Source organism: Melospiza melodia, unplaced genomic scaffold (assembly GCF_035770615.1).
Source record: "Melospiza melodia melodia isolate bMelMel2 unplaced genomic scaffold, bMelMel2.pri scaffold_32, whole genome shotgun sequence".
NCBI lineage: Eukaryota > Metazoa > Chordata > Aves > Passeriformes > Passerellidae > Melospiza > Melospiza melodia.
The window spans coordinates 981,031-1,007,576 of record NW_026948638.1 but is presented as its reverse complement, the minus strand read 5'-3'; the positions used below and the strand labels follow the sequence as shown (position 1 = coordinate 1,007,576).

Genomic DNA, 26,546 nt, shown 5'->3' with positions numbered 1-26,546 from the left:
CCCTTTGCTCAATTTTCTCTCCCATCCAGGTGCGGAGGGCAGTGAGAGAGCGGCTGTGGTGGGTGCGGGGCATCCGGCCACTGTCCATGCACGGCAAGGCAGGGGAGAGGAGGAGGGTCCAGGTCAGGTTGTTGAGCAGATTGTTGTGGGATTTGCAGTAGTGCTGGGGCTCTCTCAGACCGTTTGGCCAAGGGACAAAGGGATCAATTGCTGCATTTCCGGACTGGTTCCCACACAGCTGCCCCTGCAGGAGCAGTTTTCAGCCAGCCCTGCTCTGAAAACTATCAAAGACCCTCACAGAGCCACTGCTTGCACTGCCTTTGTGGTTTGTGCTTCTTGCAGGGCTGAGCAAACCACAGGCAGGCCTTTTTCCACCCACAGAATTCTCACCTCTGTAGCAGCTCTAAAGCTGTCAGAATCAAAGCCAGGGGGGCAGGGGGGAACACTCAGGTCCTGGCTGCCCCCTGGGGCTGGCCAGAGCAGGGCTGGGCCATGGCCATCCCTGTGCAGTGGGGCTGGGCCATGGCTGGGCCCTACCCTTGCATTGACAGGGGTCCCCAGGATGTGCCACCCTTGGGACAGGCAACCGGCCAGGAATGTGCAGGGACATTTCTGGAACCGCCACCCCCTGGTACAGGACCCCCCATGCCAGGATGTGTTACCCACTGGGACAGGATCCCCCCAGGACACGATCCCCTGGATGTGCCACCCCAGGAACAGAGACTGCCCCCCTTTCCCATCTGATTGTCAGCACAAATGGCCTCTTCCTTCTTGCCAAGAAAAAGGAAGTGAAAACATTGTGGAGGCACAAGCCAACACCTCCATCCCCCACAGCCTCCCCACCCTTCCCTGCAACTCCTGCTTCCCATTGCCCCTTCCCTCAGTCCTCCCACCTTGGTCCCCTCTCAGGTGCTCCATGAGATTGCCGAGCTAAGGACTGGGGGTGAGGGGACCTGGCACAAAAGTGAGCAAAATAAAGAAAAAAAGCAATAAAGACACTAAAGTCAAGGGCAGGGGAGGGCACAGAGTCAGAGCTACCCAGGACGACCATGCGAAGCCTGCACAGCACATGAGCTTTCCAGGGGGGCTTGGCTGGCTCTGGGTCATCCCAAAATCTGATGCACCCAGGGAAGAAGGTGAGACCCCTGTGCCCATTCAGCAACTGCCCATCTCTGGCACCCCCATTCCCCTGGGAACCCAAGCATGGGATTCCCATTCCTTATGTCCCCTCATCCCTGGGACCCCCATCCCAGTACTGCCATTCTCCAGGATCTTCTTGGCCCAGGACCCCATTCCCAAGGAACCCTCTCCTGTTAATTCTATCCCCTGAAATCCCCCTTCCACCAGGACCTTGGTTCTCTCAGGAAACCTATTCCTATGGGAACCACCATTCCCCTAGCATCCCTATCCCATGACCCCAAATCCTGGGAGCCCCATGTTCCCCTGGGACTCCCATGATTGAGTCCCCTCAGCCCTGGCCACCCCCAGACCCATGACTCCCCCTCCTTAGGAACCTCATTCCCCTGGACACTCAGCCCTGGCACCCAAAACCAACCTAGCCCCCCACTCCTGTGAACCACATGTCCCACTTTGTTCCACCCACGCTCATCCCCTTCCTGTGCCCAGCTTGCAGCCACCCTGCCCCCACCAAGGGCCACCTACATGTGGGGACGGACATGATCTCGCTTCCTTCCCCTTCATCCGAAGAGCCGCCAGCCAGGGGCAGCGGTGGCCACAGCAGCGACTGACAGCCAGTGCACATGGCTGGGGACACCGGGATGGCTCGGAAGGTGGCGCTGCTTCTGTGGGGTGAGTGCCCAGGGCACGGGCCTGAGACCCTGGGGACGGGGAGAGGAGGAGGCACAGGGGGTCCTCAGAGGTCCTCAATGGCAGCAGTTCCAGTCTATGGTACCTACAGTGGACCTTGCTGGGACTGGAGATATAGGGTGGCTTTGGGGACAGGAAGAGGGGGCAGGAATTTAGGGATGAGGATGTGGGTACAGGGATGTGGGGATTTGCACCTTTGGGATCAGGGAGTTCTGGAGATAGGGACAATGGAACTGGGATGCAGGGACAGAAGTGGACAAGAAGCATGATGATGTGGCCATGGGGATGGGATCATGAGCAGATGGAGATGACCTGGGCCTGCATGGGTTTTGTCCCTGGTGTCATAGTGTCCGGGGTGTCCACAGTGTCCTCATTTTCTGCCTCAGCCAAGGCTGGCCTTGGTGTCCCTGTTCCTGAGGCGTCTGTGCCACATGGATGTGGTGCACAGGTGGCTGCGACACAGACATGTCCCCCTGCCTCTCCAAATCTTTTGGGGACCACCCAGACACACTTTCCCACAAGAATTGCTGTCCCCATGCGGACAATTTAGGGACAGCCTCCACACCCTGTGCCTCCATGCTCCTGTCCCCATGGTGCTACCCCCACCCAGATCTGTCCTTTCTCCTTTCCAGCCCAGACCCTCGGCCTCGCTGGTGAGTCCTCGGGGGATGCCATGGCCCCACCCCGCTGTCCCCAGCCCCACGCTGGCCCTGGCAGGCTGGTGTCCCCTGTCACCCACAGGTGCCCAGACCACCCAGCTCTGGGTGGAGCCCCCCTGGAGGCCAGCAGTGTTGTGGGACCGGGTGACGCTGACCTGCCAGGGCTCAGGGACTGCCGGTGGCACCACCTGGTACAAGGGCAGGCAGCGCTGGAGGCAGCAGGGACCATGCCATGTCACTGTCACCGAGAGTGGCACCTATACGTGTTACAGACCTGGCACCGGGCGCAGCCCCCCTGTGACAGTGCTAGATGGTGAGTGGTTATCTTAAATGATCAGGGTGGCCCCTGACAGGTCTGGGTGGGATCCACTTTGTGGGTGGCCTTACACCCCCTGTGTGGCAGAGTCTGTCTACAGGACACCTGGACATCCCAGTGCACCCAGATGTCCCCAGTGCCATGGGCACCCACCATGGACCTGTCTTGAGCCCCTCAGTGAGAGGGGACCCCTCTGTCGCACAGACAATCTGGTGCTGCAGGTGCCAGCACGGGCACTGCTGGAAGGGGACACGATGACACTGCGTTGCCGGGGTGGTGGAACAACACGGTCACCAGGGTGCGATTCTACCAGGACGAGAAGGATCTGAGGGGGCCTGTCAATGGGACGGAGCTGTCCCTGTCCCCCCTGCAGCTGAACCATAGTGGCCGCTACAGCTGCGGGGGCTTGGTGAGGTCCTTTCTCTCACGGTCAGCAGCAGTGACAGTGACAGTGCACGGTGAGCACCCCATGGCTGGAACTCCAATCTCCTGATATCCCCAAAGCCCATTCCTAGTGGATTCAGAATTACAGTCCTCACCTGCCCTCCTCTTCCCAGAGCTCTTCTTGGTATCGGTAATTGAATGTCCCCCTGAGCCCATTGACGGGTCCCCCCTGACTCTCAGCTGCCTCAGCACTCCCAGCCCTCTGCGGCCCCGAGCCCCCCTCCTGCACGTGTTCTACCAGGACTGGGGGGGGGGGGGGGCGAGCAGGGGTCCCTGCAGCTGCTGGTGCCCACCATGGGGGTCTCCCATTTGGGAAATTATGACTGTGAGGTGCATTCCAAGGGGGGTCCATGAGGAAGAGCTGCATCCAGCTCTGCGTCATGGTGCGCAGTGAGTGCGGGGATGGGCATGGGGAGTCCACACGGCCCTCTCAGGTCCCCTGGTTGGGCACCTCCACATCTCCCAGACAGTTTTCCTGGGTCCTTCCATCCCTCCCCTTGTCCCCTCACCCCTCCATGTTGTGACCCTATTCCCAACATCCCCCATCACACCCTTCTCCCCGTCCCTATCTCCCCACACCATCTGCCAGCCCCTCCCTGTGCCCTCAGCCCTGTCTGTGTCCCTACAGTGCCTGTGGCCAATGCCACCATCACCCCTGGTCCCCTGTCACACCAGGTGCATGCAGGTGACTCCGTGACCCTGTGCTGCTCGGTGCAGGTGGGCTCAGCCCCTGTCACCTTCACCTGGCTGCAGAACGGGAAGGAGGTGGCACAGGGTCCCCTCCTGGATCTCGGGGCTGTCAATGTGGGACATTCGGGAACCTACCAGTGCATGGCCACCAACCAGCTGGGACAGGACGGGCACCGCGTGTTCCGAGCATTCAGCCCAGATTTGGCCCTGGAGCTGAAACCGCAAAACAAAGGGACACAGAGGGACACAGGTGGGGATCACACGGGGTCACTGTGGGGTGCAGGACCCCTGGAGTGATGGCTGACTCTGATGTGTCCCCCTCCGTTTCTTGCAGTGGCCGCAGGTGTCGGTGTTCTGTTCCTGCTTCTGCTCGTGGGTGTCATTGTGGCCTGGCACTGGTGGCACCGTGTGGGTGGGTGACAATGGGCGGATGGGAGGCCCAGGGAGATGTAGAGGCCTCCTGAGTTGGGGAGCGAAAAGGAAGCACTCACAGGCCTAGAATTGTGACCTTTTCTGGGAGTCCTATCGAGTTTGTGGAGGTGCTGGAGGGTCCTGCAGGGATTTTAGTGGTTCTTTCAGGGGCCCTGGGGGCGTTTGGGGAGTCTCTGTCCTTGGCAGGCTTTGGGTTTTTGAGGCTGAGTTGGTTGGGGACACTGGGGAGGTTCATGACTTCTTGGGGACTTCAGGGATGCTACGAGGCCCCATGGGAGTTCAGGAATCCTGAGAGTGGCCAGGGCCCTGGGACCTCACAGTCACCCCTCCTCTGCTTCCATTGCAACTGCCAGGAAGAACCAGGAAAGGTGAGTGGGGGGCTCAAACCGCACTCTTCCCTTTTACCCCAACCCCCAAGATCTCCCATTCCCCCCCCCCACATTCCCTTTATTCCCTCAGGGCTCCCCTGGATCCCCCGGCGCCCCCAGAGGAGGGGGAGATGCTGTACACCCACGTCGTGGTCACCAAGAGGGCAGGGGGTGAGTATGCGGAGGACACACACAGAGGGACATGTCACCAATGAGTGTCACCCCACCCAGATCCCACAGCCCGTGTCTCTCGCAGCGTCCCCCCGTTCCACCACCCTCCAGGATCCCCAGGTGACCTACGTGGAGCTGCGGGGACCCCAGGGGCGACCACGGGAATCCGGTGACATCTACGGGAATGTGCTGTGAACTGGGGGAAACTGGGGGCACTGGGGATCCCCACCCATGGGCACCCACTCGTGTGTGTGCTGCCACTAACAACTGCCCCTCTCCCTTCCCATGGAGGGACAAAGATCCCAAAGGGCTGAGAGAAGAACAATTTCCTGAAAGAGCAACCAGAAAGAATAAAACCAACAGCAACAGCAACAAGGTTCTGAGTCCAAATCGTCACACATGGGCATATTTCCTGGGAAAGACATAGCAAGGAACAAACCTGATTTTTCCCCCTGCACGTTTCCTCCACCAGAGGAACCTGGCAGGACGCTGGACCTTCCTTGCTCTAATGGCCAAAGCAGCCTTCAGGAGGCTCTGGATTCTCTTGTCTCCTGTACCAAACCCCTCCTCTGCCGTGTTCCCCACACCAGGATCTCACAAAGTCCCTGTGGGGATTCCAGAGCCTCCCCCTTTCATAGGGCAGTCGGGGTAAGGCCATGGCACAGGGTGGGGTGTCAGAGACAGGAAAAGTTTGATGTCTGGAGATATTTTGTAACAGCTGTGTGTGGCAGGGGTAGGTCAGGCCTTGGTTCTGGAGAGACACGGCCCCGTCTGTCCATCAGTCTTTCAGCCATGGCACACAGGGACAGTGTGACGCACCAGGTCCTGAGTGGCTATGTGACCAGAAGTGCTACCTGGGGAGATGGCCCTTGGTGGCCCAACTGGCTTAAAAGGCAGAGCATGAGGTCGCCAAGTCTGTGACACTGACTCTTCTTGGCATGTCTGTCCCATCCACGCTGGAACCCAGGAGTGTGCCACTCATTTAAATGAGAAATATCTGCCAACAAAAGTGGGAACATTCCTGGAATGGAAAATTGGCCCAAGGTCAAAAACCATTTTTTGATTTCAAAGATGATGGGGCTTCCAGGCAGAACTGTAAGAAAAGGAATAGCATCTCTTTACTAGGAAATTTATAAACCAGAATAGAACAAACAAGACAAATGCAGAATTTTCCCTCCTCCTCAGCGCTGTTGGTTTTTGTGGCAGTTATAACCACAGCCAGGCAATAATGCCCTGACAATACCCACAACAGCTCTCTATGATCCCGGATGGAAGGAAGGCAGTGCCCAGGCAGGTCTCAGGTCCACAACATCACTTCTGGTCGCTTTACAGCCTTTCATTCCCTTTTCCTCCTTCAGCATCGGCACAGCAGCTCTGGGAATGTTGAAGTTCCCTGGGATGCTGAGGAAAGCTGGTGCTCGGTGCTGACTCTGCCAGGGCTCCTCAGATGGCTGCAGAGCACATTTGGAGTTCCTGCTGTTCCTGGGCCACTGCTGGTTCTGACACAGCAGCCCCAGGGGAGGAGGAAGAAGAGAGCAGAGGCACAGCCCTGAGGGCTCTGAACCTGCAACTGGACTACAGGTACAGCCCGGGCTGAGAGCAGTGTCTTGGGAGGGCAAGATGGGGCTAAATTGGAGCTGTTTGGGCCAATGTCCCTGTGCTGCTCTGGGAGCTGCAGACCCTTAAGGGAGGTGTTGTAATTAAGGCTGGGGTCCCAAAGTTCAGCTATGCTCCTAAAGCATCCCTGTTCACAAACACACGGCTCTGCTGCCTCTCCTGGGGATTTTGGACTACACAAGGCAGCACTGGATACAATTTGGGGGTCGTGCAAAACACAGAGCACCGCTGCCTCTCCTGGGGATTTTGGGATCCTGGGGCTGAGGCAGGAGCGGCTGGAGCAGGGGGCCCACAGGAACAGCACCTGGCCATGCTGGTGGAGCAGGAGTGCTGGGAATTCCGCAGGGTGCTCAGGGGAGGCCCATGGGGCTGGGCCATGGTGGGACACCACTTGCCATTCCTGCTCCACCCAGATTTTGCGACAGAGCAGTGACACCCATCGGGCTCCCAAACCTCTCAGGGCTCGGGCACAGCCTCACAGGAGGTCCCGGCCCAGGCCTTGGGGATGATTCAGGTGCTCTCTGGCGTGATCCCAACAAAGAGCAGCGATCCGGGAGCGGTCGGCACATCCTGAAGAAGCAGCCCGGGGCTGCTGGAGCCTGAGTGCTGCGGGCAAGAACGGTGTGAAGGAGCCAGGCCCTGCTCAGCCGGCACTGCCCCAAGAACGTCTCATCCTGCAGGGGCTCGGCAGCCTCTGCTGGTGCCGGCCCCGGGGCTGTCAGGGGGGTGCGGCCGGAGGGGCCGGGGGGCAGCGGCTGGGAGGGGCCAGGATGGAGGGACCGGTACTCCACAGGGGAGCCCCAAACGTGGAGAGAGAGAAACAGCGGAGGGGAGACCCCGGGACAGGGGGGAGCAGAGACCCTGCGGTGGGGTCTGCGGAAAGGAGGGACCGCAATGGTGGTCCCGGAGCACCGGGAAGGGGCCCAGCTGCCATCACACTGCGAGTGCCGGGACGGTCACGGGGTGTCCAAACCGACTGTGACAGCATGTCTGAAGCCACTGTGGAGATGTGTCGGGACTGAGCGTTGCCAGGGTAAGGCTCGGACAGCTCTGGGAAGTGGAGGGGTACCCTGGAAGGTGTGCAGAAGGGGCAGGGCAGAGCCCTGTCTATTCCCTAAGCCTGGTGCAGGTGAGGAGGGCAGGGAAGGAGGAGCTTTGGGAACACCTGGAATCCAAACAGGATCGCTCCCCACAGCCCCATCATGGCCATAGGGCAGAGCCACTGCTCAATATTTCCCACATTTCCCTCTTGTCTGGCAGCCAAGCCAGAACCCAAACTTTCTTTCTATGACATTCCAAAGGCCTGTTCGTTTTGTTCAAGAAGGAGGACCCAGTCAGGTTGTTGAGCAGATTGTTGTGGCATTTGCAGTAGTTATCAGGCTCTCTTAGTCCCTTGGAGACAGGGATTAAATGATCAATTGCTGCATTTCCAGACTGGTTCCCTCACAGCTGCCTCTGCAGAGGTGATTTCCAGCCAGCCCTGCTCTGGAAACCATCAAAGGCCCTCTCAGAGCCACTGCTTGAGCTCCGTTTGGGTTTTGTCCTTCTTGCAGGGCTGAGCTAACCACAGGCAGGCCTTTTTCCACCCACAGAATTCTCACCTCTGCAGCAGCTCTAAGGCTACCAGAATCAAAGCCAAGGGGGCAGAGGAACCCTCGGGTGCTGGCTGCCACCTGGGGCTGGCCAGAGCAGGGCTGCGCACTGGCCATCCCTGTGCAGTGGGGCTGGGCCATGGCTGGGCCCCACCCTTGGATGGCCACTGGCTTCAAGGAGCAGGAATTTGGGAGCCCCTTCCTGGCTGGGGCTCCATTCCCCAGCTGCTCTTGCAGGCTCAGATCCTGCAGGGGATGAGCAAGAATGGAGAAATCTGGAGCGCCCTGGAGCTGCCATCCCCCAGGACAGGACCCCCTTGTCCAGCATGTGTCCCCCCTGGGACAGGATCCCCCCATCACAGAACACTCCCCTCCCCCCGCCCCCATCTGACACTCAGCACAAACGGCCTCTTCCTTCTTCTGCAGGACAGAAAAAGTGAAAGTGTTGGGGCACAGAGTCAGACACCCCCATCCCCCACAGCCTCCCCAGCCCTGCCTGCAGACCTCTCACCCTTACTTGCCCCACTCTGGGGTTCCCCCAACCCCTTCTCTACTCAGTTGTTTCCCAGAATAATCAAGCAACAAACTGAAGCATTGTGAAATTGAGGGATCAAAGAGAGGAAATGGAAATGAAGAGTGGAAAAAGCCCCTGGGAGCTGGGGGCACACAGACTCAGAGCCCTTCAGAATCTCCCTGGTGTCACCCCCAGGCCATCGGCACACTTCGGGGGCTGTGCTGGGCTGTGGGTCACCCCAAAATCTGAGGCACTCAGGGAAGGGGCTCCAAGCCACAGACCCACCGAGCCACTGCCCATCTCTGGCACCCTCATTCCTCTGGGAACCCAGCCATGGGACCCCCATTCCTTCAGTCCCCCTGTCCTGGGGACCCCATCCCAGTACTCACATTCCCCAGGATCTCCATGGCCCAGAACCTCATTCCCAAGGAACCCTCTCCCATTCATTTCATCCCCAGAAATTCCTCTTCCCCCAGAACCTTGATTCTCCCAGGAACCCTCATGCCCACTGGATCCCTCATTCCCCTGGTACCCTCATCCCTAGGACAACCACCCCCTGACCCCAAATCCCTGGAGCCCTCATTGTTCTGGGACTTCCATCCCTTAGTTCTCCCAGCCCTGGGCACCCCCATTCCAATGGCACCCCCATCGCTGGTTATTCCCCCTCCCTTAGACCCCCATTCCCAGGGACCCCATCCCTGGGGCTCCCCATTCTCCTGGAACCGATCCCTGGCTCTCCAAACACCCTGTGCCCCTCACTCCTGCTAAGCCTATGTCCCACCTTCTGCCACTCTACTTGTCCCCATCCTGTCCCCTCCCTGCCCACAGCCGGTCCCCAGCTTGTGGTCACCCTGCCACCACCAGGTGCCACCTACACATGAGGAAGAGACCTGACCTTGCTTCCTTCCCATTTGGCCATAGAGCCACTACCCAGGAGACAGCCACCCTGGCAGCGAGTGACAGCCAGTCCACATGGCTGGGGACACCAGGATGGCCGGGAAGGTGGAGCTGCTCCTGTGGGGTGTGTGCCCTGGGCATGGACCTGAAACCCTGGGGATTGACCTCTGTGAGACAGAGACCAGTGGGGAGGGGGCACAGGGAGTGGGAGAACATGTCAGTCACTGAGGTGCGATTCTGCTGTGAGGACAAGGAGGGGCAGGCGTCCCTCAATGGGACTGTGCTGTCCCTTTCCCCTCTGCAGCTGAACCACAGTGGGCACTACTGCTGTGGGGGCTGGGTGAGCTCCAACGTGTCCTCGTGGGTGCTCTCAGCGCCGGTGACAGTGACAGTGCACGGTGAGCACCCCACGGCTAGAACTGCAATCTCCTGACACCCCCAAACCCACCTCCCAGCAGACTCAGAGTCACAGTCCTTAGCTCCCCTCTCCTGCCCTGAGCTCTCCTTTGTGCCAGTGCTGAAGGGTCCCCCAAGCCCACTGTGGGGTCCCTCCTGACTCTCAGCTGCCTCAGCACTCCCAGCCCCCTGTGGCCCCGCGCCCCCCTCCTGCACGCGTTCTGCCAGGACGGGCAGGTGGTGGAGGGCCCACAGGGGTCCCTGCAGCTGCGGGTGCCCGCTGTGGGCGTCTCCCACTCAGGGAATTACAGCTGCCAGGTGCACCCCAAGGGGAGGGATCTGTGCGAAAGAGCAGTGCCCGGCTCCACGTCAAGGTGCGCAGTGAGTGTGGGGATGGGCACGGGGAGTCCCCAGAGACCCCCCGGGTCCCCTTCCTTGGTACCTCCATGTCCCCCTGACACCTTTATTGTGCCCCTTTGCCTCCACCCTCAGACCCATCACTCCTCTGTGGTGTGACTCCAATACCCAAAGTCCCCCATCACACCCATCCCCCTCATCCCTATCCCCTCAAACTGGCTGCCAGCCCCTCCCTGTGCCCTCAGCCTTGTCTCTGTTCCCACAGCGCCCATGGCCAATGCCACCATCACTTGAAGTCCCCCGTCACATCAAGTGCACGCAGGTGACAACGTGACCCTGCACTGCAGGTGGGCTCAGACCCTGTCACCTTCACCTGTCTGCACAATGGGCAGGAGGTGGCCCAAGGTCCCCTCCTGGAGCTCAGGGCTGTTGATGTGGGACATTCAGGCACCTGCCAGTGCGTGGCCACCAACCAGTTGGGACAGAAGGACACCAGGCTCTCAGCCCAGAGCTGGTCCTGGAGGTGACACCTGGCTCATCCTGGGTCACAGGTGGGGTCACATGGGGTCACCAGGGTGTTCAGGAACCCCAAGGTTCAAGGTGACCCTGGTGTGTCCCCTCTGTCCCCAGCAGTGGCTGCAAATGTCAGCAAGACCCTCCTGTTCCTGCTCCTGCTCCTGGCTGTCATCGGGGGCTGTCACTGGTGGCACCGCCAGGGTGGGTGACAATGAGGGGGGGATTGGGGTCCTGGAGTAAGGAGGAGGCCCCAGAGTGGAGGCAGAGATCAGCAGCACCGAGGGCACCTGAGCTGGGGGACACTGAGCCTGCAGTGACCTCAGCTGGGGTTCCTGGGGATTTGGGGGGAATTTGGAGAGTCTTAGCAGTGCTCTAGGGCCATCCCCAGATGGGCTTTGACGAACATTGTGGTGCATTGGGAGTTCCTGGAGGGTTTGGAGAGCTCCTAGAGGGCTGTGCAGGGATGTTGGAGGATCTTTGTGGGTCCTGTGGGAGTTTGGGGGCCCCCCTCTCTGCCATGCTTGGGGTTCTGGGGGCTCAGAGGGTTGGGGGCACCAGGGGGACTGGGGCCACTGCGGTGTTGCAGAAGTTCCAGGAGGTACAAGAGTGATCAGAGTGTCCTGGGGGAATCAGGAGTCCATTGGAATTTGGGGCTGCAGTGGGGATATGGGGATCCCGTGGGTGGTTGGAGCTGCCGAGGTCCCAGGAAGGATCAGGGGTCCCGGTGTCCCCACAGTCACCTCCTCCCCTTCTCCTTGCAGCTGCCAGGAAGCTCCAGGAGAGGTGAGTGGGGGGCTCTGGCTGGGACTCCCCTCTCCCCCTCCCCAGACATGACACAGACCCCCCCCCATCCACACAGGATCCCCTGGGAGGAAGGGGCAGTGCTGAACCCCCCACATCGTGGGCACCGAATGGGCAGACGGTGAGTACAAAGGGTGACAGTGACACGTCACCCGCGGGTATCACCCCCACCCAGGTCCCCACAACCAGTGTCACTCTCAGGGCCCCCATGGGTCTCCCCCAGCCCTGCCCCACCTTGGGATCCACAAGTGACCAATGCGGAGCTGTCGGGACCCAACGAGGGACAATGGGACCCCTGTGACTACGATGACATGCTGTGAGGCTGGGGGCACTGGGGGTCCCTGCCTGAGGGCACCCACCATGTGTCCCCCCAAGCTCCCATGGGTGCTCACCGTGTCTGTGGGGTGGCCACGAGTGGGGGTCCCATGTGGGGCTGCCCAGAGCTCCCCATTCCAGTGCTCCCAGTGCTCCCAGTACCCCCAAAGGCTCCCCATTCCCTTCCCCAGAGCCTTGTCCCTCCTATTGGATCCAAAATACAGCTCTTTGATTAAACTGGGAGAAATGGTTTTGTTTGTTCAGCTCTGTCAATTCAGCTTGGGAAGGAGCCAGGTCCCTGTCAGGTTAAGGAGCAGATTGTTGTTGCTTTCTTTCCAGTAGACCTGGGGCTCTCTCAGTACCCTGGGGACAGGGGCAAATTGATAAATTGCTGCATTTCCTGTCTAGTTCCCTCCCAGCTGCCCCTGCAGGGTGGGTTTCCAGCCAGCCCTTCTCTGAAAACCATCAAAGGCCTTCACAGGCTCACTGCTAGTGTCACTCTGGCTTTTGTGCTTCTTGCAGGGCTGAGAAAACCACAAGAAGAACAAAACCCAAGAACTTTTTCCACCCACAGAATTCTCACCTCTGCAGCATCTCTAAAGCTGCCAGAATCAAAGCCAAGGGGGCAGGGGGGACCCTCAGGTGCTGGCTGCCACCTGGGGCTGGCCAGAGCAGGGCTGGGCAATGACCATCCCTGTGCAGTGAGGCTGGGCCATGGCTGGGCCCCACCCTTGCATTGACAGGGGTCCCCAGGATGTGCCACCCCCTGGACTGGTTTCATCCAGGTCACCCCCAGAACAAGATCCTGCCTGGACAAGACCCCCCTGGATGTGCCCCCCCCAGGACAGAACCCCCTTCCTTTCCCATCTGACTCTCAGCACAAATGGCCTCTTCCTGCTTGTCCAGGAAAAGGAAAGTGAAAGTGTTGAGGGAGCACAAGCAGACATCCCCCAAAGCCTCCCCACCCTTCCCTGCACCCCTCACACCCCATTTTTCCCCTCCCCTGGGTCCCCCCAACCTGTTCCCTACTCAGGTGCTCCCCAGGATTGCTGAGCCAGGAACTGGGGCTGAGGGGACCTGGCACAAAAATGAGGAAAATAATGGAAATAGAGAAATAAAGAGAGGTAAAAGTCAAGAGCAGGGGAGGGACAGAGTTAGAGCTATCCAGAACCCCCATGTGATGCTTGCCCAGAAAACAAGCAGCGTGGGTGGGCAGTGCTGGGCCCTGGGTCACCCCAAAATCTAAGGCGCCCCAGGGAAGGAGCTGTTACCCCCGTGCCCCCCCACCCCCAGCCACTGCCTGTCCCTGGCACCCCCTTTCCCCTGGGATCCCAAACATGGGCATCCCATTTCTTTCAGTCGCCCCTTCCCTGGAGTCCCCATCTCCGGACTGCAATTCCCCAGGATCTCCAACACCAAGGAATGCCCTCCTGGTTAATTCCAGCCCTTGGGACCTCCCTTCCCTTGGGGACATTCATTCCCCCAGGACCCCCATTCTCACAGAGCCCCCATTCTCACAGAGCCCTCCTTTCCCCTGACACCCTCATCCCTTGGCCACCACCTCTTGATCACTGGAGGCGAAGTTGTTCTTGGACCCTCATTCCTGAGTCTGAGTCCACCCAATACTTGGGGCCCCAATTTCCATGGGATCCCATCCTGGTAATTCCAGATCTGAGGACACCCCTTCCCTTGGGGACATTGATTCCCCCAGGACCCCCAATCTCACAGGGCCCCCATTCTCACAGGGCCCCCTTTTACCCTGGCACCTACATCCTTGGCCACCATCCCATGATCAGAAATCCCTGGAGGCCACATTGTTCATGGACCCTCATTCCTGAGTCTGAGTCTACCTAACCCTTGGGATCCCCATTCCCCTGGGACCCCATCCCTGGGCACCCCATTCCCATGGACGCCCATCCCTGGCTCCCTACACAGCCTCAGCCTCAAAATTCTGGCAACACCATGTCGCACCCTCACCCCCATGTCTCACAAGGTCCCCACCCTGCCACCATCCTGTCCCCACCCTGCCCCCATCCTGTCCCCACCCTGCCCCCACCAAGGGCCACCTACACATGGGGACAAGATGTGACCTGGCTTCCTTCCCCTTAGTCCAAAGAGCTGCCAGCCAGGGGAGCGGTGGCCACAGCAGCGAGTGACAGCCAGTGCACAAGGCTGGGACACCGGGATGGCCGGGAAGGTGGCGCTGCTCCTGTGGGGTGAGTGCCTTTGGCAGGGGCCAGACACCACGGGGATGGGCCCTGGTGAGGCAGAGACCAGTGGAGGGGAGCGGGGGCACAGGGGAGCTGCAGGGTTCCCTGTGGTCCCCAATGCCAGGAGAGTCAAGGCATGAGGTGACCAGGGTCGTGGGGAGGCTTTAGGGACAGGAGAGGGGGTTAAGGAACATGGGGACAATAACAGGGGGATGGAATTTAGGGAGGCATCGTGGGACTGGTGAAGATGTTGGGACATGAACAGGGTGCCTGGGGGACCAGGACAGGAATTAGGGGAAAAGCACTGTGCAGATGGGCCCTGGGTACAGAGACCATGGGACTGGTGGGGGTGACCTGTACCAGCATGAGATGGTCCTGGCATCGCCATTCCCACGGTGTCCACGGTGTCCCTTTGTCCTGCCTCAGCCTAAGGTGGCCCTGGAGCCCCAGTTCCTGAGAGGTCTGTGCCACTCTGGTGTCCCCACAGGAGAAATCTGGGAGTGATGCCAAAACCCGAGCTCTGGTGCTGCTGTAACTAAAGAGCCACCCCCACTGAGTCCTGTCCCTTCTCCCTTCCAGCCCAGACCCTCGGCTTTGCTGGTGAGTCCTCAGAGGATGCCATGACCCAACCCTGCTGTCCCCAGCCCCACGCTGGTCCTGGCAGGCTGGTGTCCCCTGTCACCAGCAGGCACTCAGACCACCTGGATCATCGTGGAGCCCCCCTGGAGGCCGGCGGTTCTGTGGGACCGGGTGACACTGACCTGCCAGGGCTCGGGGACCTCCAGTGCCACCACCTGCTACAAGGATGGGCGGCGCTGGGGACAGCAGGGACATGACCGCCTCACTGTCACTGAGAATGGCACCTATGAGTGTAACAGAACCGGCACTGGGCTCAGCCTCCCCGTGAGAGTCTCTGATGGTAAGAGGGGTTTGAGTGTCCCCAGCCTGGCACTTGCGGGGACCCCAAGGGCTCTAGGTGGGCTGAGCACCATGGGTCACCTCCTCTGTGACCAGAGCCCATCCCCTGCATATGGGGACATCCCAAAGCATGCCAGTGTGGAGGGGCCCCTGTATTGGAATTGGGGACCTCCAGTATGCTGGCTGTGACCCACTAGGGGGGTCCCTATTGGGTGGTGCCTTCAGGACCCTCCAAGGCCTCCTGATGCTACAGGACCCACTTGTTCCCCAGACTGGCTGGTGCTGCAGGTGCCGGCACGGCCACTGCTGGAGGGGGACAAGGTGACACTGCGCTGCCAGGACCGGCGGAACAACCTGGGCACCTGGGTGTCCTTCTACCATGAGGAGAAGCAGCTGGTGGAGCTCCGAAATGGGACAGAGCTGACCCTGTTTCCTCTGAAGCTGCACCACAGTGGGCGCTACCGCTGCAGGGGCTGGCTGAAAGACAGGGAGTGGGTGATGTCCGTGCCGGTGACAGTGACAGTGCATGGTGAGAACCCCACAGCTTCCACCCCAACACCCCCACAGCCCCTCCCCAAGACTTGGGGTCACTGTCCCCACTGCCTCCAATCTCCTGCCCCGAGCTCCTCCCAGTGCAGGTGCTGGAGGGTCCCCCCGAGCCATCCTTCAGCTCCCCCTGACTCTCAGCTTCCTCAGCACCCCCAGCCCCCTGTGGCCCCAAGCCCCCCTCCTGCATGTGTTCCACAGGGACAGGCAGGTGGTGGGGGGCCCTCAGGGGTCCCTGCAGCTGCTGGTCCCCACCATGGGGGTCTCCCACTCGTGGATTTACAGCTGCCAGGTGCACTCTGAGGGGGGACCGTGCGGAAGAGCAGCACCCGGCTCCGCATCACAGTTTGCAGTGAGTGCGGGGATGGGCACAGGGCCCCCCACATGCTCCTAGGGACCCCTGCCTGGGCACCTCCATGACCCCCAGAGACCTTTCTTGGGTCCTTCCGCCACTCCCCTTGTCTCCAGAAATCCATCGCTTAGCCCTGTCCCCACTATCCCCGATCACACTCATCCCCTCCCATCCCTATCCCCCCACATCGGCTGCCAGCCCCTCCCTGTGCCCTCAGCCCTGTCTGTGTCCCTACAGTGCCTGTGGCCAATGCCACCATCACCCCCGGTCCCCTGTCACACCAGGTGCATGCAGGTGACAATGTGACCCTGCGCTGCTCGGTGCAGGTGGGCTCAGCCCCTGTCACCTTCACCTGGCTGCACAATGGGCAGGAGGTGGCTCAGGGGCCCCGCCTGGAGCTCAGGGACTTCGATATGGAACATTCAGGCACCTACCAGTGCATGGCCACCAACCAGCTGGGACAGGACGGGCACCGTGTGTTCCAGGCACTGAGCCCTGAGCTGGCCCTGGAGGTGACACCATGGGGACACAGGGTCACAGGTGGTGTCACACGGGGTCTCCAGGGAGTGCACGATCCCTGGGGTGATAGGCGATCCTGATGTGTCCCCCTCTGTTTCTTGCAGTGGCCGCAGGTGTCAGTGGAGCCCTTTTGTTCCTGCTCCTGGTCGTGGGTGTCATTGTAGCCTGGCACCGGTGGCACCGTGTGGGTGGTGACAATGGGGGGACGGGGGTCATGGAGAGACATTGGAAGGCCCCCAGAGAAAGGGGGCCATAGGGCAGCACCCACAGCCCCTGACCAGGGAGGGGCTCAGCCCCCAGTGACCATGGCTCAGAGGCCTGGGGAGCTGTTGGAGGGTCCTGCAGGGATTTTAGGGGTTATATCAGGGGTACCCCTCCCTGCCAGGCTCAGAGTTCTGGGAGCTAAGGGTGTTGGTGCAAGTGGGGTGGGTCAGGGATACTGGGGGGGCTACAGGTATACTGGGGGGGCTTGGGGGGAATTGTTTGTCTGGTGGTGGTTCAGCATTGCCAAGGGTGGATGGGGGCCCCTGGGTCTCCAAAGTCACCTGTCCAGTTTTCTTTGCAGATGCCAGGAAGCACCAGGAAAGGTGAGTGCAGCCTCCAGCCATGATACACCTTTTACCCAAACCCCCAGCACCTCCCATCCCCTTCCACACACCCCCTTGTTCCCACAGGCCCCCCTCAGACCTCCTGGCACCCCCAGTGAAGGATCCTCAGCCGACGTACATGGAGCTGCACAGGCAACCATGGGAACCCAGCGACATCTATGGTAATCTACACCAAAAGTTGTGATCCTCTGGGAAGCGGGAGGAACTGGGTGACTCTGGGGGTGCTCCCTCCATGCCTCCTGTGGTTACCCATCCTTCCAAGGGAGGTGGTCATGGGTCAGGGGAAGACTACACAGGGCACCCTGTGCTCCCCATTTCCTCTCCCTGTACCCAGAAGGGCTCCCCCATCCCTTTGCTGGTACCTGCAGGGGCTCCCCAGCCCCGTCCAAGTGCCCAAGTACCCTCAGGGAGTGCCCCATTCTCTCCCCACAGTGCTTGCAGTACACCCAGGGCTTCCCCATTCCCCCTCCCACTACCCCTATCCCATCCCGCTGTAAAAGGGGGAACTGGGGAGGATTCTTGCTGAAAGGTTTCTCAGATGAAAATGAAGCAAAAACTTGGCGATATTATATCTGAGAACTGTTTATTGATAAAGGAAGATAAGCATTGACACTGAAGGAGGAGGGAAGGGAGTAGAAAGGGAAAAGGATAGAGAGAGAAACAAAAGACAGGGACAGCGTTACCACAAGAAGCCCGGGAGCTCTGTGGGCATCAGCTAGGCGTATGGAGTGTGTGTGCTGCAAGCCAGGGCGAGCCCACATTGCTTTTGTGATTGTCTGGGCGTGATTTCCAAGGATGGCACCTGCGTGTCTCTGGCACGGGCGAGCGATGGCTGCAGGCTGGCTGCTGCAGGCTGGCTGCGGGCTGCTGCTGCGGCACTGGTGATTCTGGGCTGGCTGTTGGGGCTGGGGCTGCGGTGGGCAGGTGCAACAGGCTCGGTGCTGTGGGCAGCGTGGGAAACGCAGCAGAGGCGGTGGGGGAGGGGTGCAGGCAGCATCTGCTCCATTGGGGAAAGCAATGAAGGAATGTCCAGGACATGCAAGCATGAGCTGCCTCGGGGAAGCAGCGAAGCAGGGAAGAATGGATGCAGGCAGGGAAGAAGGACCACCAGAGGAAAAGGCAAGGGAGTGGAGTGTCGATGATATTTTTACCTGATGTCCAGGAGGAATGATGCAACTTACCCCATCTTATCAGAAGGCTTATTAAGTACTTTATTATACTATATTATTCTATACTATACTACAATACATCTAAACTGAATCTGCCAAGCACTCAACTGCACTCCACTGATCACAATCTCATGACTGTCAGCTGACAGTCCAGACACACACAGACCTGGATACAATTGGTCACTGAATCAAAGCACTCCCAACAGAATCCAATTAACAATTCCCTTCAGGTAAACAATCTTCCACAATGCATTCAACTTGGGAACAACACAGGCGCAGTAAATGAGATAAGAATTGTTTGGATCATGCTTTGCCTCTCTCACTGCTTTCTCCCAGGTTCAGAGAATGTCAATCCCACAGGGGAGGATGGCCAAGCTGACCCTCTGAGCAGCCCCTGATCCCTCCAAGAAACCCAAAGCAAAACACTCCTGTTGTGTCACAGTTTGCTGCTTTTATTTGCAAAGGCTCCTCCCACAGCACAATTTCCCAGCCATTTTTCCCACACATTTTTCCCGGGCATCTCTCCCACCAGCCAGTGGGGGTCACTCACAGCCCAATCACTGAAGCTTTCTCTCCCGATTCTCTGTTGTGTGAAGCCTTGCCAGGGACAGGGTTCTTAGCACATGTACAATCCACAGAGTCATTTTTCACCTCCTGTGTAGCATATGTTGAAACATAAATCCAAATCAGATTTGTTCCTCCTAACCCCCATGTGCTTAGTGGCTCTGCAGTCCCCCTCCCAGTGCTCCCACTAAGGTGGCTTACTGGTGCCCATCCCAGTTCCAAGGTGGCACAGCACCTGGTTCCCTGCTCCTGGGAAAAAAATGCAATTTTTTGGTTAAACTGGCAGAAATGGTGTTTCTTTGTTCAGCTCTGTCAAGGAAGCTGAACAAAGTAGGAACGTTCCTTGAAATGGAAAATACAATCACCTTCTCTCTGAACTATTGTAACTTTGAAATTATGGGGCTTTTCGGCAAAGATGTGGGAGCAGGAATAACAGTTCTTTACTAGTATGTGTTGTGAGAAACAAGTTAATGTAAGTAGACTTTCATGTGATATTATACAAATTGATATTGCATTATTGATTGTATTGTTGATTAAATATTGTGATGTTGTTGGGACAGTGATGTGTATTGTGGAGTGGCTGATGTTGGGGTGGCCATCCAAGGGTGGGCCCAGCCATGGCTCAGCCCCACTGCACAGGGATGGCCATTGCCCAGCCCTGCTCTGCCCAGCCCCAGGTGGCAGGCAGCACCTGAGGGTCCCCCCCTGCCCCCTTGGCTTTGATTCTGGCAGCTTTAGAGCTGGATGGGAAATTGAGGAGAGCCATTCCCAGCAGCATTCAAGGAGCAACTTCCTCTGATAAATTCCTTTTTTTGGGAATGTGGAAGGGGTTCCACCCAGAGCAGGAGGTTCTGGCATTTCCCACTACAGGATAGAAGAGCTTCTTTTTACTTCATTCCATGGGAAGGTTACCATGGGAAAAGCTTTGGATTCAGTGGGTGGAAGCTGGAGGTTGTCTTTCTTATGGAATTCCTCTACCACCCCTTTTCCAGGGAGTTGGGAAGAAACTCCTCAGCCCAGTGCAATATTCCCTGGTGTGAGAGTTTGTCAGAATTTTCCCTCATCTGCCTCACAATTGTCCTTGGGAGATCACTGAAGAGAAGACCCCCCCGTCTATATCTGGTTCTGAAGGAGAAAAGTCACATGCCATGGGCCTTGAGACCTGAAAGCTCAGTGTTAAGCTATTGTTTCCACAAGTACGTTTGCTGTATGCTAAGAAGGGGCACCATGCTCTGTTTGCAACAATAGCAGCTTTGGAAGCTGTCCAACCTCTCGCCCTGGCTGGACTTCTCCTGAGTTTCGGGTGGTCTCCCACAGAAGACCCTCATCTGTTTTACAACCACCATGACAGACAGACAGAGATGTGAGAAGCTTTTCCATCAAGGACTGAGACATGAAACTCCTAAAAGGCTCCTCTGCTCCTTCCTAGGACTGGGACGGAAACCCCAGCCCGGGGGAGGTGTGTGGGGGAGGCAAGCTGACCAAAGTGAGATGTTTGCCTGCAGATTGTGACCACTGGAGCAAGAAAACAATGGCTCTCATTTACTGTTGAGAACATGGACTACCTGTTACATCTGTTCCCTATTGTATCTGTTTCCCCCCCTCACAATTTTCAATAATAAAAACCTCTGAATTAGCTACAGCCTTTGATATCTTCCCAGCGTAGCAGATGGACCCTCGACTGGACTGCACCAAAGGACTTTGTCACTGTGTTGGTAGCTATATCCCCTCTCTCTCTCCCTCTCTCTCTCTCTCTCTCTATCTTTTTCTCTCCCTTAATCTCTCTATCACATTTTTGCTGTGATTATTTCAATAAAACTGCATTTGTTTTGATTATCACTGCAAACACCCTTGTACCGTGTTGGTTTTTTGCACTCTGAAATCATTCCTACGAACCATCAGGTCATCTGTCCACTAGGACGGACCCTGACACCTGGATATAATGAAAGCAGTGTGGAAAACATCTCATCCACCAGCTGGGCCGGGATCTGAAATTCTTCTATTGGGAAAAACAGAGCTGCTGGCAAAGGATGGCACATCCTGGAATCTAGGAATCTTCCATTGGGAAGAGCAGAGCTGCTGGCAAAGCGTGAGGATGAAGCAGAATTCCCATCACTCCAACATGGATGAGCAAGGGCCCCATGACACGGAAAACATTCTGGGGTTCCTGTTCTGACAGGGATTGAATCATTTCCCACCAGGATTTGGGAAAATTCCCTGACTTGGGGTCCGTCAAGGGAGTTCACTCTGAGGAACTGGGCAAGGAGCATCCTGGAGATGGAGATCCCTGGGGATGGAAGGTGTGCATGAAGGATGCAAGAAATTACAGAATCACAGAATCACAGAATTTCTAGGTTGGAAGAGACCTTTAAGATCAACGAGTCCAACCCATGTTCTAACACCTCAACTAGATCATGGCACCAAGTGCCACATCTAGTTCTTTTATAAACACATTGAGGGATGGTGACTCCACCACCTCCCTGGGTAGATGATTCCAGTATTTGACCACTCTTTCTGTGAAAAACTTCCTCCTGAATTCTAGCCTATATCTCCCTTGGTGCAGCTTGAGACTGTATCCTCTTGTTCTGTCTGTTGTTGCCTGGAGAAAGAGACCGACCCCCAGCTCACCACAGCCACCCTTCAGGAAGTTGAAGAGGGTGATACGATCACCTCTGAGTCTCCTTTTCTCCAGGCTGAACAACCCCAGCTCCCTCAGTTGTTCCTCATACGGCTCGTGCTCCAAGCCCCTCACCAGCCTTGTTGCTCTGTTTTGCGGAGAAAAGAAGAAACTTCACAACTTTATAAAAGTTGTAAAGCCCGGTATGCCTTTGTTATGACGTGCGTGCGTCATCAGATGTAAGCCTCCCCAAAAGGCATGCGTACCCCTGAGGATTTCAAGTCTCCTTTTATCCCCATTCCAAATACATATGCATACAGTATCACAATTGGTTCATACATATTCATTCCGCGTGACATTTTTCGCCAGTTCTTCTTTATCAAAGGAATTCCTAGGTCGGGGGCAAATCGACCATGTGGTCGTTTCTGTTTTTCTTTCTCTGTCTCCTCGTTTCTGTTTTTCTTTCTCTGTCTCCTCGCTGTCTCCGGCATGCGAGTTTTTCCTTCAGCTTTGGCCTCACAGACTTTTCACCGCTCCTAGACACTTCACCTAATTCAAAATGGATCTCTACTCTGTCTCAGTGTCACCCGGTCCCACAGCACCGCTGGCCTCCAGGGGGGCTCCACCAGGAGCTGGTGGTCTGGGCACCTGTGGGTGACAGGGGACAACAGCCTGCCAGGGCCACCATGGGGCTGGGGACAGCAGGGTGGGGACATGGCATCCCCTGAGGACTCACCAGCGAGGCTGAGGGTCTGGGCTGGAAGGGAGAAGGGACAGAACTTGGTGGGGGTGGCACTGCAGGGACAGAGGCACAGGGACATGGGGTGCGCGGACTGTCCCTAACTGTCCCCATGGAGTCAGCAGTTGTTGTGGGAAAGTGTGTCTGGGTGGTCCCCAAAAGATTTGGAGAGTCAGGGGGACATGTCTGTGTCACAGCCACCTGTGCACCACATCTGTGTGGCACAGACACCTTGGGAACAGGGACACTGAGGCCACCCTGAGCTGAGGCAGACAGAACATGGGGACACTGTGGACACTCTGGGCACGAGGGCACCACGGACACAGCCCATGCTGGCCCAGGTCATCCCCCACCAGCTCATGATCCCATCCCCAAGGCCACATCCTCACTGTTCTTGTCCCCTTCTGTCCCTTCATCCCCGTTCCCTTGTCCCCATCCCCAGAGCTCCCTGAGCCCAAAGGTGCCAGTCCCCCATTTCTGTCCTCACATCCCCATTCCCAATTCCTGCCCCCTGTATCAGTCCCCAAACCCACCCTACATCCCCAGTCCCACCAAAGTCCACTGTGGGTAACATGGACTGCCTCTGCTGGCATTGGGGACCTCAGGGGACCCCTCCACCCCCTGTGCCCCCTCCCCATCCCTGGGATGTCAGGCCCATACCCGGGGCACTCACCCCACAAGAGCAGCACCACCCTCCCGACCATCCCGGTGTCCCCAGCCATGTGGACAGGCTGTCACTTGCTGCCAGGGGTGGCTGTCCCCTGGGTGGTGGCTTTTGGATTAAGGGGAAGGAAGCGAAGTCATGTCTGTCCTCACGTGTTGGTGGCCCTTGGTGGGAGCAGGGTGGCCACAAGCACAGGATTACGGGGATGTGACCTTGGGGACAGGCTGTGGGAAGGGTGGGAACAGTGTGGGGACAAGGCTGGGCTGCACACAGTAGTACATGGGGTTCCCAGGAGTGGGGGGCTCAGAGGGTTTGGGGAACTGGGGAGGGGGTCAGGGGAATGGGGGTGTCGCAGAGGAATGGGGTCCCTGGCAATGGGGAATCACTGACGATGGGGGGGCCATGGGAATGGGGGTCCCTAGGGCAGGAGGGCCACAGGGATGGGAGTCCCAGGGGAACGTGGGCTCCATGGACTGGGGTCATGGGATGGGTATGCTGGGGGAATGAGGGTTCCCATGGGAATGGGGGTCCTGGGAGAATCAAGGTGCTGGGGGAAGAGAGATTACAAGGGATGGAATGGACAGGAGAGGGTTCCTTGGGAATGGGGTGCTGGGTAATAAAGATCCTGGGGAATGTCAGTACTGGGATGGGGGTCTCAGGCAAGGTGGATCATAAGGAATGAGACTCCCATGATTTGATTTCCAGTGGAATGGAAGTCCAAGGGATGGGCGATGGCTGGGTGGACCCATAGTCTCAGCTCCTTCCCTGGGTGCCTCAGATTTTGGGGTGACCAGAGTCCAGCAGAGCCCCCACAAGGTGCCTGTGGCCTGGGGGTCACCCCAGATAAATTCTGAGGGGCTCTGGGTCTGTGAATCGGCTGCAGAGGTGAGAATTATGTGGGGGAAAAGGCCGGCCTGTGGTTTGCTCAGCCCTGCAAGAAGTACAAAAGCCAAAGGGAGCCCAAGCAGTGGCTCTGGGAAGGCCTTTGATGGTTTTCAGAGCAGGGCTTGCTTGAAAAACCCCCTGCAGGGGCAGCTGTGAGGGAACCAGTCCAGAAATACAGCAATTGATCATTTTTTCTTCTTTGTAAGGGACAGAGAGAACCACAAAACTACTGCACAATCCACAACAATCCACTAAACAACCTGACCCAGACCCACCTTCTTGCACAAAACCTGCAGCCTTCTTGAACCTCATGGAAAGAATGTTTGGGCTTGGGATGTGTCCGCCAGATAAGAGGGAAAACTGTGGGAATACTGAGTTGGGGCTCTGCCCCGGGACATGAGTTAGCTGTGGGGAGTGACCCTGTCTGGATTCCAGGTGTCCCCAAAGCTGCTCCATCCTTACCCTACTCACCTGAGTGAAAGGCTGAGGGTTTGCAGGAATTGTGGTGTAAAGCCACCAGAGATGCTGCTGTGGACCCGAGACCTGCCTGGGGTCAGGCACTGCCTTCCTTTCATTCGGGATAATGGAGAGCAGTCACAGGTGTTGTGTAGGGTGTGTGCCTGGCCCCAGGACACTGCTACACTGCCAGTGGGCACTGGGATGCAACCTGCTGCCTTGGCGGCTTCTGCCCACTGCCGGTGGTGGTGTCGGGACCAATTGGTGCCCGTGAGTTTGCAAAAGGAGCGATTTCCCCTCCTCCCTCCCGTCCGAGGCCGCCATGGCCCCTGAGGGGATGGAGCTGGACCGCGGCGCCCCCTGCTGGCCGGGATTGCTCCCTGCAGCGCCCACTGCTGGCCGCGTTTATAACTGCCACAAAAACCAACAGTGCTGAGCGGAAGGGACAGTTCTGGGTTTGTATTGTTTGTTGTGTTCTGGATCATAAATTTCCCAGTAATTAGCTGTTATTCATTATCCAACACTTTGGCCTGGAAGCCCCATCATTTTTGAAATTAAAAATCAATTTAGGGATGGGTCTTCTTTCCATTCCAGGAACATTCCCAATTTCCTTGGCAGATATTTTGCATTTAAATGAGTTGCCAACTCCTGGGTTCCAGCGTGGATGCGACACACACCCCAAGAGGAGGCAGGGTCAGGGACTTTGTCACATCATGCTCTGCCTTTTAAGCCAGTTGGGACACCAAGGGCCCTCTCCCCAGCTGGCACTTCTGGTCACCTGGCCACGCAGAAGTTGGCTTTGGCAGAGCATCACACTGTCCCCAGTGTTCCATGGCTGACAGACTGATGGACAGATGGGGCACTGTCTCATCAAAAGCAAGGCCTGACCCACCCCAGCGACACACAGGTGCTCCAAAATGTCTCCAGACATCAAACTTTTCCTGTCTCTCACACCCCACTCTCTGTCATGGCCTGATCCTGGCAGCCTTGGAAAAGCGATGGGCTCTGGAATCCCCACAGAGCATTTCTGACATCTTTGTGTGGGGAACATGGCAGAGGAGGGGTTTGGGAGAGGGGAAAAGAAAATCTAGCGCCTTTTGAAAGCTGATTTGGCCATCGGAGTAATGCAGGTCCAGGACCCTTCTGGGTTCCTCTGGTGGAGGAAACGTGTTGGGGGAAATGTCTGGGGTTTATTCCTTTTTGGGTGGCTTTCGCTGGAAATCATTCCTTGTGGGACCATTTGGACGCTGAACCTTGTTGTTGTTACTGTTGGTTTTATTCTCTCTCATTGCTGTTGCAGGAAATTGTTCTTCTCTCAGCCCTTTGGCATCTTTGTGCCCTCATGGGGAAGGAGGGGGGCAGTTTTTAGTGGCAGCACACACACGAGTGGGTGCCCATGGGTGGGGACCCCCAGCGCCCCCCAGTTCCCCCCAGTGTCACAGCACATTCCCGTAAATGTCACCAGGTTCCTACAGTCACCACTGGGGTCCCCGCAGCTCCGTGTAGGTCACCTGGGGATCCTGGAGGGTGGTGGCACGGGGGGACACTGCGAGAGACACGGGCTGTGGGATCTGGGTGGGGTGACACTCGTGGGTGTTGTGTCCCTCTGTGTGTGTCCCCCCCTGTACTCACCCCCTGCCCTCTTGGTGACCACGAGGTGGGTGTACAGCACCTCACCCTCCTCTGGGGGGCCAGGCGATCCGGGGGGGCCCTGCGGTAATAAAGGGAATGTGGGGGAGGGAATGAAGTGCTGTGGGGTGGGGTAAAAGGGGACTCATGTCTGGAGCCCCCCACTCACCTTTCCTGGTTCTTTCTGGTGGCTGCAGAGGAAGGAGGGGAGATGTGACTTTGGGGTTGCAGAACCATGAACCCTCCCAGGATTCCTGACCCCTCAATTGACCCTCAATTTACAACAGAACTCTCAAGCATCCCTGAAGACCCCCAGAATTCACGAACCTCCCCAGTTCTGCCTCAAGAAACCAAAGCCCAGCAAGACAGAGACCCACCAAAACCCCCCCAGGGCCCCTGAAAGAATCTCCAACATCCTTTCAAGACCATCCAGAACCTCCCCAAACCCTTAAGGACCCCCAGGCAATGCCACAATTCTGGGGCTGTGGGTGCTGCCCAATCACTGTCCAACTCTGGGACCCTCTACTGCTCCCTGGGACCCCCATTCCCCCATTTGTCACCCACCCACACGGTGCCACCAGTGCCAGGCCACAATGACACCCACGACCAGGAGCAGGAACAAAAGCACCCCAGCAACCCCTGCAGTGACTGCAAGAAACAGAGGGGGACACATCAGGGTCTCTCATCAACCCAGGGGGCCTGCATTCCCTTGTGACCCTGTGTGACCCCACCTGTGTCCCTGTGTCCCCATGTTTTCA

General features: G+C 57.7%; 1 long non-coding RNA gene and 1 pseudogene across 1 annotated transcript in view; one reads left to right on the top strand and one right to left on the bottom strand.

The window, feature by feature from the left end:
• LOC134434194 (uncharacterized) overlaps nt 1-26,546 on the top strand; it is a 108,579-nt gene that overhangs the window by 69,912 nt on the left and 12,121 nt on the right. The gene's annotated exons all lie outside the window — the stretch shown is intronic.
• Nucleotides 1-26,546, bottom strand: part of LOC134434188 (Fc receptor-like protein 3) — a 43,859-nt pseudogene that overhangs the window by 15,399 nt on the left and 1,914 nt on the right.